The following is a 10,204-nucleotide window of genomic DNA, read 5'->3' as shown; positions in this document are numbered from 1 at the left end:
TGGGCAAATAAACGGAGAGAAAACAATATCAGTCGACTACGCCATCATCTTTGGTCTCTTAAGGAGTTGAAGCAGAACCCCCGTGACATTTGGTGTCAGAAGTGGGATGGCTAGTCGAAAAAGATTTGGTAATCTCCCAAAACAGCGCACAGGGCTGCGTTCTCAGAGGCGACAGCAGCAGGAGGACGTAGCGGCAGATGAGGCTGACCCGGCCTGGGATACCGTTGAGGATGATGAGGGAATGGCGGGAGCATGGGCGGCATCTGCAGCCGAAGCAACAGCAACAGGTGGACTAGAGCCAGAGTTACTGACCATGATGAGACACTTCCTGGCAGCACAGGACAGAAGAGAGGAGGATCTATTGGCAGAGATCCGAGGCCTGAGAATGTCTCTTCCACCGCGACCACCACCTGCTCCATCCCTACCGGTCCCAGCAACACCAAGTACAGTCACAGCAAGCAGCCCCAGGCTTCAACTGCCAACACCAGCTCCCCGGCGTGGCCACCTGGAGACACCGTCAGAGGTACCTTCCCTTCGGTTCTCTGATGCACACGACAGAGGTGAGCTGCAAAGGCCAGAGTGGAGACTGTATGGGGAACCCAAGATACCACCATATCAGAGAGGTGAAGACATTGAAAATTACTTGTTACGCTTTGAACGCATAGCCAAAACGTGGCAATGGCCAGAGACTGAGTGGGCCTGTAGACTCGTTCCACTGCTCTCAGGGAAGGCATTGGAGGCCTACACAGCCATGGATGAGGAGAGGCCGGAGCAGCGCACCAAGGAGGAGGTTGGCGAGGCTATCATCCTGGAGCAGCTACTCTGCGTGCTACCATCGGAGGTGAGGACCTGGGTGAAGGAGCATGAGCCAGCAGACGGTCTCACAGCGGCCAAGCTGGGTCTACAATACCTCAACGCCCGCAGAGGAGGACCACCTACACGACAGAGTGCAGCGACCAGACCAGCACTCCTGCCACTACCACCCAGACACGCCAGGAGGGAGAGTCCTTCTGGACTGGGTAACACCAATCAATTCACAGCACATCTGGCAGCTGGTAAGAGCTTTGTTTGTTATTACTGCCAGCAGCCAGGCCACAAAGCTTCTGTGTGCCCCATACGCAAAGCTAAGGTCACCGGTGCTTGCTATGCACCACGGTTGGAGGCTCCACTGGAGACTTCTGGGGAAGGAAGACTCCAACGGTATAAAACTGTTGTCATCAATGGTCAACAAGTAACAGCCCTGTTGGACAGTGGTAGCTTCACCTCATGTATAAGGCAACATCTTGTGCCATTAGCAAGCTGTGATTACACCAGAACTGTGGACATTATGTGTGTACATGGGGATGAACATAAATACCCCACAGCAGATTTGACTGTTAGTATTAATGAACAGCCTTACATGTTAAATGCCGGTGTGGTGGAGAAATTACCAGTGGATGCCCTGCTAGGTTGGGACCTACCAGTTCTTTTGGATTTACTGCTGGAAACAGAAACACCAGTAGAAACAGACTCTGGGGAAAATGGTGGTGGTGGTGTTGTTGAGGGGAATGTTACTTGCCCAGTAATTACCCGAGCCCAGGCAAAGACTGGTGTCCCACTGCTCACCGACTCTGACAATAGTCTGTGTGAGGGTGGCACTCCAGAGCCAAAAGCTGAGGCCGCTGAAGCCCAACCTCTCTCAGACTTTGACAATAGTTTGTTCGAGGGTGGTACAAAGGGCCTAAGAAAATCCAGACGTCAACGACGCTTCGAAAAACAGCTAAGGTCAGCAGTGCCTGATAGCAAAAACCTGTTGTCTAGCACAATGTGGGATGTACCTGACAATATTTCTATGTTGCAAAGTGGAGATGACACTCTAAAAAATCTTTTTGCTAAGGTAACAAATGGAAACAGTGTGGGGGAAAAATTTATGGTTGATGAGGGGGTGTTGTACACAATTGACAATGATCACAAGCGTCTAGTAGTGCCTGTCCAATGTAGAGACATCATTATGCACCTTGCACATTCACTACCATGGGCTGGACATCTTGGTCGCCACAAAACATATCTGCGCGTCAGTTCACGTTTTTACTGGCCCTCCATGTACACTGATATTCAGAAATACTGCGCTACATGCCCCACCTGTCAGAAATCATGCACTACCCGTAAATCTGACAGAGCATTTCTGCGGCCACTTCCTGTCATTTCAATTCCATTCCGTAGAATCGCCATGGACATTGTGGGCCCTTTGCTGAAAAGCAGTGGGGGTCACCAATACATTTTGGTCGTGTGTGACTATGCTACCCGGTTCCCTGAAGCTTTTCCCCTACGCACAATCACTGCACCTGCTGTACTGCGAGCACTAGTGCAGCTCTTCTCAAGAGTGGGGATCCCAGATGAAATTCTGACCGATCAAGGGACTAATTTCACCTCCAAGTTGTCACAGCTATTTTACAAACAGCTGGGCATATCACCCATTAAAACCACGCCATACCACCCACAAACTGATGGTCTGGTGGAACGTTTTAACCAGACGTTGAAGAGAATGCTACAAAAGTTTGTTGATGACACAGGCAAGGATTGGGACCGCTGGTTGCCTTTCCTTCTCTTCGCCTACCGTGAAGTTCCCCAGGCATCAACTGGTTTCTCCCCGTTTGAACTGCTGTACGGTTGGGACGTCCAGGGGCCATTGGATCTGCTTCGAAAGCACTGGGAGGCCCCATCTTCCAACTTACATGACAGAGGGGTAGTGCAGTACGTGCTGGAAATAAGGGAGCGGTTGGCCAGATACCAGGAGGAGGCAGAGGTCAACCTGTCTGAAGCTCAGAAACATCAGAAGACCTGGTATGACCAACAGGCTCGACACCGGGAGTTCCAGCCAGGCCAGAAAGTCTTGCTGCTTCTGCCATCATCGAATAACAAACTTTTGGCCAAATGGCAGGGCCCATATGTCATTACACGGAAGATGGGCCCAGTCACGTATGAGGTACATCATCCTGAGAAGAAGAAGCCAAGGCAAAAGTACCATGTCAACCTTCTGAAGGAGTGGAAGGAGCGTCCAGCCCCCATTTCCAGCCAGGTCCTGATGGTAAGGAAGGTGGAGACAGAAGAAGAGCCGGACACAGGATTGGAAACCCTGGCAACATCTGCTTCTCCGGTGCTAACTCATCTCGAACAGCAACAAGCAACCCAACTCCTCCAGGTTTTCAAGGAGACCCCTACCTTGTTCACTGCCAACCCCGGAAAGACGTCATATGTTGAGCATGCCATCCGTTTAAAGGATGGACAACCCATACGCCAGCGTCCCTACCGGATTCCACAGCATCTGGTGGGAAAATTACAGCAGGAGGTGGAGGAGATGCTTAGACTTCAAGTGATTGAGCCATCCAACTCAGAGTGGTGTAGTCCAGTGGTCATCGTTTTCAAAAAGGATGGATCGCTGCGGATATGCATTGACTTTAGGAAGCTCAATTCCATTTCTGAGTTTGATGCCTACCCTATGCCAAGGATTGACGATTTACTGGAGAAGATCGGAGCAGCCAAGTACATCACTACCTTGGACTTGTGCAAGGGATACTGGCAAGTACCATTGGTGAGGTCATGTCGACCATATACTGCCTTCCGAACTCCAGCAGGACTTTACCAGTTTACCGTGATGCCTTTTGGACTACATGGGGCACCTGCTACATTCCAGCGATTGATGGACAAGGTACTGGAAGGTTGTGACCACTGCAGTGCTGCCTACCTGGATGATGTGGTTATCTTCAGCGACAACTGGGAGGAGCATGTGTGTGATCTAGCACTGGTCCTGGGGAAGATTCAGAAAGCTGGACTGACACTCAACCTCTCCAAGTGTGAATGGGCGAAACGGGAAACAAGTTACCTAGGATATCAACTGGGCCGAGGAGAGGTGCGCCCACAAGTGGATAAGGTTGAAGCTATCCAGAAATGCCCTCGTCCTCGAACAAAGAAAGAGGTACGGTCCTTTCTAGGATTGGCCGGATGGTACCGAAGATTTGTGCCCCAATTCGCAACCATTGCCGCCCCACTCACTGAGTTGACCCGTAAGGATCAGAAGAACCTGGTGAATTGGTCAGATGACTGTGAGGCCGCTTTCAGCACCTTGAAAGCTCACCTGTGCTCTTCCCCAGTTCTCCGGAGTCCAGACTTCAAACAGAGGTTCCTGGTGCAAGTGGATGCATCTGCCATTGGTCTAGGAGCAGTGCTAGCCCAAGGAATTCCGGGAGAGGAGTTTCCAATCTTGTACCTGAGCCGCAAGCTCCAGCCACGGGAAACAAGGTACTCCACGGTGGAAAAAGAGGGCCTTGCCATTAAATGGACACTGGAGAGCCTCAGATATTACTTATTAGGACGGGAGTTTGACTTAGAAACGGACCACCGAGCACTGACCTGGATCAACACCATGAAAGACCACAACAGTCGCCTGACTCGATGGTACCTCTCCCTCCAACCTTTCAGATTCAGCATCCGTCACCGCTCTGGGAAAATCAATGTGGTAGCAGACTGCCTTTCCAGGTTGCCGTACACTGACAACCTCCCAGAGGAGGGGGATGATGTGACGGAGTGACATCGTAACTAATGGCACACACACACACTCGCTGGTAGAGCGCAAAGCCACACACACTCGCTGGTAGAGCGCAAAGACGCACACACTCCAACACCACCCGCTGAGAGAGCGGCTACACACACACACACACACACACACACACGCCGCCACACACTCACTGATAGAGCGCACAGGCAGACGCATACACATACATATTTGTAGACCGTCAAGGGTGCACACTTGCCGCTCCTACATCATCATTCTATTAACAATTAACTTGGTTCAAACTTACTTACCCCTCATCCTCAGTTTGCGTCTGCAGCATTCCAAACATTGTTCACATCAGTGGCGCACTTAAATGATGACGATGGCGGGACGCTTAGAGTGACGTCACTATTGTTTGTAGTTCTATTAATTATCTATTAATTTTGTTTATTAAAGGTGGGGGAAATGTTTATTGTGGCACGGTTAATTTGGGGAAATATTTTGGCTTTATTTTTATCTGGGTTGTTTATTATAATAATCATGCTTGTGTTAATTTATTGTGTTTTTGGGATAATTGATGTTTGGATGGGAGGGGCAGAAGACATGTATAAAGAGTGGTCTACCTCCCACTCAGATCAGAGAATATTGTGTTACGAAGGAGGTAACACCTATTTTTGCTCACTACTATTTTGAATTACTTTTGGAAATAGCACTTTGGGACATTTCATGTTTTTCTGCGATTTTCACCTGTAAATATTTTTCACTATGCATCTTGTTTTGGGCAAATAAACGGAGAGAAAACAATATCAGTCGACTACGCCATCATCTTTGGTCTCTTAAGGAGTTGAAGCAGAACCCCCGTGACAATGCTGAATGTACTTTTATAAAAAATAATAAATGCTTTTTAAATACATCGGTAATGCAGTTAAGGGTTTTTATTTACATTGTGGGAAATGAGCGGTTTACATAGTGACACCAACTTCAATCAATAGGCAGTGTACAGCCCGTGGCCAAGTGAAAAGGGAACTTGAGGTCCCCAACCCCCAATGCTCCCCGGGCGCTACTCAGTGTGGCAGCCCAGTGCTCCTAATTCTAGGGTGGGTCAAACGCAGAGGAATACTTTCCCTAAGGGGATTAATAAAATTCAATTCTTAAGTGGTGTATCATATACACACAGGGCCGGCTCTTGGCATAGGCGATATAGGCGGTCGCCTAGAGCGCCATCTGCTGGAGGGGCGCCCCTCCAACAAAAAAAAAAAAAAAAAAATTTTAAAACAATGAAAATAAAAATGATTTTCTATTCCCAGTCGCCCTCATTTGTGTGTTCTCTCTTGAAAAGAGCATCAACGGTGAAGTGTCTAGGCAGGTGTCATTTGATGATAGATGCTTTTCCTGCAAGGAAGTCCAGACGTGTACAATTTTAGTTGAAGTGAAAGACACGCTGGAAAGAGTTACCTGAAAGTTTGTTGTTGTTGGTTGCTGTAATTCAATACTTGAAAGTTGTGATTTTTTGCTGTTTGCTGTTGTTGTTCAAATTAAACATGTGTGATTGTTCATTTGGCTGGTGTAATTCGTGTGTGTGTGGGGGGGGGGACACCGGAGAGCAATCTCGCCTAGGGCACAAAATTAGGTAGAGCCGGCCCTGTATACACAGGTAGTCGTGGCTTTTGACAGGAACTTAAAATCATGTTTTTGCTTGTGTCAGATTGCACTGCACTGACTGACAGGAGTCACGACAAGACTTCTACACGTCCTCTGGCTTCTGTTTAAAGCTTCTGCAAATTCAGTGCAGTCACAGAAAGCGTTTGACCTTGACATACGAGACAAGAACACCTGAACCAGCCCTTTAAAACGCAAACTCTCGGAGGACATACTGTCAGCAGCCATACACTTTTATTTTGAAAAGCAAAATTGTTTTCCGGCATATTTTTGTACCCCCTCTTGTTCGTACCTCGACAGACAGTAGAAAGGCAGGCCTTGCTGGCGTGTTTGACGCAGTCCTGTCATATTCCTAACCTAGTGCCCCATCTACTGGTCAGTTGGCATCACTGCATATAAAAGGCCTCCTTTCAGAACTAGAGATGTCGCTTTATTACATGAACACCTACTCTGAATGTCAATGAAGATGATATACTACACAATAAATTTAAGTTTGAATGTATTACATTTAAAAATGCAATAATCTACATTTGTCACAGTTGTGATGTACGACCCAAGTCCAAGACAATTTAGGGGTGAGTGCAGGTAAATGTGTGTTTAATGTGTTTAACAAAGGCCGTTTCAAGAGGGAAATAAAACAGAAAAGCAGAGAGCAAAGAAAAAAAACAAAGAGAACAAAAATGGGACCAGGACAGGAGCAAATCAGACAGTATAAGATTATTTACATTCGACATACATGACTTGACTTACTCTAACCTTAACGTAAAACCTAAATTAAAACATTTAAATAGAGTTAAATGAACTCTTTTGAGTTACTTTAACACTGTTACACAGCTTTACTGTCAAAAACATCACATTACAACAATGCAATGTTGTACAGTGTCTGTATTCCCCAAAAATAATAATAATACATGTAAAGAAATAAATTAACTCCATCTCAAACAAACAAACAAAGAGACAAGTGTGAATCTTGATGGACATCACCAAGTGTGAGCCACCATTATGATGGATTTTGTAATTCTGCTTCATCAGTGATTCGTCCTGACATTTCTCTCTCTCTCTCTCTCTCTGCTCTCTCTGCTGCAGTAATGTAATGAAGGTATGTCGGTCTTATGAGCTCAGCTGCTGAACGACCAACCACTTAACTCTATTTTACATTCCTGTTCTTCTCACCACCAACACCAGTCATGGGACAGGAGTGACAGGGAGGATGTGATGTGTGTGTGTGTGTGTGTTCTGCTGACATCCATGTGGAAAAGAGTTGCATTTGTTCCATCTCGTATTGACAGATATTCTTGTAGAAGGATGAGGTATTTTCAATTTTAATAAAAAAAAAAGAGTTCAGCAAAAAATTTACATTTTTAAAAACATCGAATTTGACCTGAAATGAATAAATATTCTGTTGTTCTTCTGGCTGTCGTATTGTTGAACAGCATGCAGTATGGTGCCTGAATGGGTCAGGAGACAGGAGACATTTTTGAGCACTGACAGGAAAAGCTTTGGAAAATGACCAGATAGGCATTTCTCTCATACAACACCTGTGGACAATTTCAGGAGAATGTCTGGACATCAGTGTATGTGTGAAAGCAGCACAGTGGTGAAGTGAAAGTCAGTCTGTCGCTTCTTCATTGAATCCCCGACCAGAACAATACAAACAGAACAGTGTATCACAATTATTACAGAATTGTCTGATTGCGATAGTTTCTGCTTATCTCATTTATTTTGAACAATTGTCATAATTGTCGTCGCTGTTTTTTATATAATTTATTAATTATATGCCTTTGCATATTCCCATCGTGTAGTATCACTATATTTTTACTATATGAAGCTTAGAGTAAATAAGGCAAGGTTTTATTGCAATTATTTGGAAGACAATTAAATGTCATAATTAATATTCTCATCAACATGAAGACCAGAATTGTTTATTATGTTACAAAATAATTTAGTGTCAAAGTCATGTGTTCATTACAGTGTTGTGCTACTTTAACTAAAATTTGGGAAGCACCAATAGACTTTCCCAGAACCTTTATGGTTGCTGTTTGTTTGTTTTGAATTGAATTTGGTTGTTTTATTTTGAAAAGAAGATCCCTAATGTCAGGCCAGCCACTTCTCTTTTTTGAACTGACCACATGAAAATAAAGAGTGTGTTATTGTCTCTGGGTGACCACACCTGCACAAACAATGTTGTGAGCGTTTCAGTTAAATTCTAAAATAAACTGGCTGATTTTGTTTAACCTTGTAATTTTTTCTTTTCGGGGCAGCCCTTGGCCAAGTGGAAAGGGAACTTGGCTTGTAACCGGAGGGTGGCCGGTTCATTTCCCCACCCGGCCAAAAGGGCTGCGGTACCCCTGAGCAAGGTACCCAACCCCGGGCGCCACTCAGTGTGGAAGCCCACTGCTCCTAATTCTGGGATGGCTCAAATGCAGAGGAATCGCCACACTATACATTAGTGAAGGGGCGTGTTCATTGGGTCCTCAGCCAATCAGCGCCTCTGTTTGGCGTGTTCCCATTCGACGACCCGACCCACAGGAGTCCACTGAGACTGGATGCGTCGTTGTTGTGTCCACGCAGTCGCGGATATTTGCTCCCGACGAGGCTGGACTGAGCTCACGCACACCGGGGACCCACGCTATGGTGGATCATTATCATCCTGCTTCACAAGGAGACGCCGCGGAGCTGTCGCTCTGGCACCGACAGTTACCGACGGAAGCCCACTAGCTCCGATAGCTCCTTACGCAAGCTAGCAACGTTAGCTGTTAACATAAAAGCCACTGACCTCAAACACATCGAAGGAACATTCTCGGTGTTGGACACTTGCTAGGTTGGGACGTCATTGTCCCCCAGGTGTGCTCCCGTTGTCTCAGCGTGGCGTGTCCCGTGGACGGTCCCTGAATATGATATACAATGAGTCAAAGAGAAACTTTGGTTCATCTGTTTGCTGGAGGGTGAGTATACAGGATACGAGCTAGCTAGCTCCCTGCTAACTGTCGTCATGGACCCAGCGAAGCTACTACACATGCTAGTGGGTTTAGTGTGGTGCTGGGACCCGGTTTGACATAATGTGTGGACCCGAGCGTCCGTGTGTTAGCATCGCCGTGTCAGCTGTCAGCTAACGTAGCGCGCGCGCGCGCGCGTGTGTGTGTGTGTGTGTGTGTGTACACGCACGCATGTGCACTCCAGAGCAGTTGAGCTCAATGTCACAATGACACTGCAGAGGATGAATGAACGTCGAACGGGATTTATATAACACGTTTCTTACTTCCGTTTAACTCAATGTGCACGTGAATACACCCTCCGCTTAAACAAATGGTAGGGTAAAGTAGGGTAAAACAAAAAGAATTAATGCCACAAACAAAAGACGCTCTCAAGGAGAGACGTGGTTCTTGGACGACAGGACTGAGGAAGAAGACAAACAAAAACAAGCTGACACAAGACAAGGGAGACAAGGACTTTTTATACATGAGGTAGGGGAACACAGGTGAAACCAATGAGGGGTAGGGTTGGCAATCTTAGCGGAGGGAAAATCACACAAAGGGAGGAAGTCAGGATCTGAAAACAGAGGGAAAAGATGAGTACAAAATAAAACAGGAAGTGCATGGCATGACTGGACATGAGTGTCTTTAAACATAAAGAGACACAAAAGACCAACATGAACTAATCAAGACGTGACAAAACGTCAAACACTAAACATGATTAACATATTTGACGAGACATAACAGATCGTTTAGATGAAAATGAGGTTGTAGCTGACTCCAACTTTACTTTAGATTTTCCACCACTATTTCTTTATTTTAATTGCTTATTCTACATTCTTCTTGTAAATGTCACTTGTCTATCTCTGAACTCTTTTGCCGCTATAACAATGTGAATGTCCACAGTGTGGGATCAGTAAAGTCCAATCTAATCGAATCAAATTATTTTTGGTTCAGAAACATGAGCTCTGTGGTTTGCAGAACAATGGTAGCACATACTGTAATCCCAGAGAGTGGGTTGAATGGGATTCCATTCTAGTGT

The sequence above is a fragment of the Solea senegalensis genome, linkage group LG8, assembly GCF_019176455.1.
Source record: "Solea senegalensis isolate Sse05_10M linkage group LG8, IFAPA_SoseM_1, whole genome shotgun sequence".
Lineage (NCBI taxonomy): Eukaryota > Metazoa > Chordata > Actinopteri > Pleuronectiformes > Soleidae > Solea > Solea senegalensis.
Note: the sequence above shows the minus strand (reverse complement) of the source record.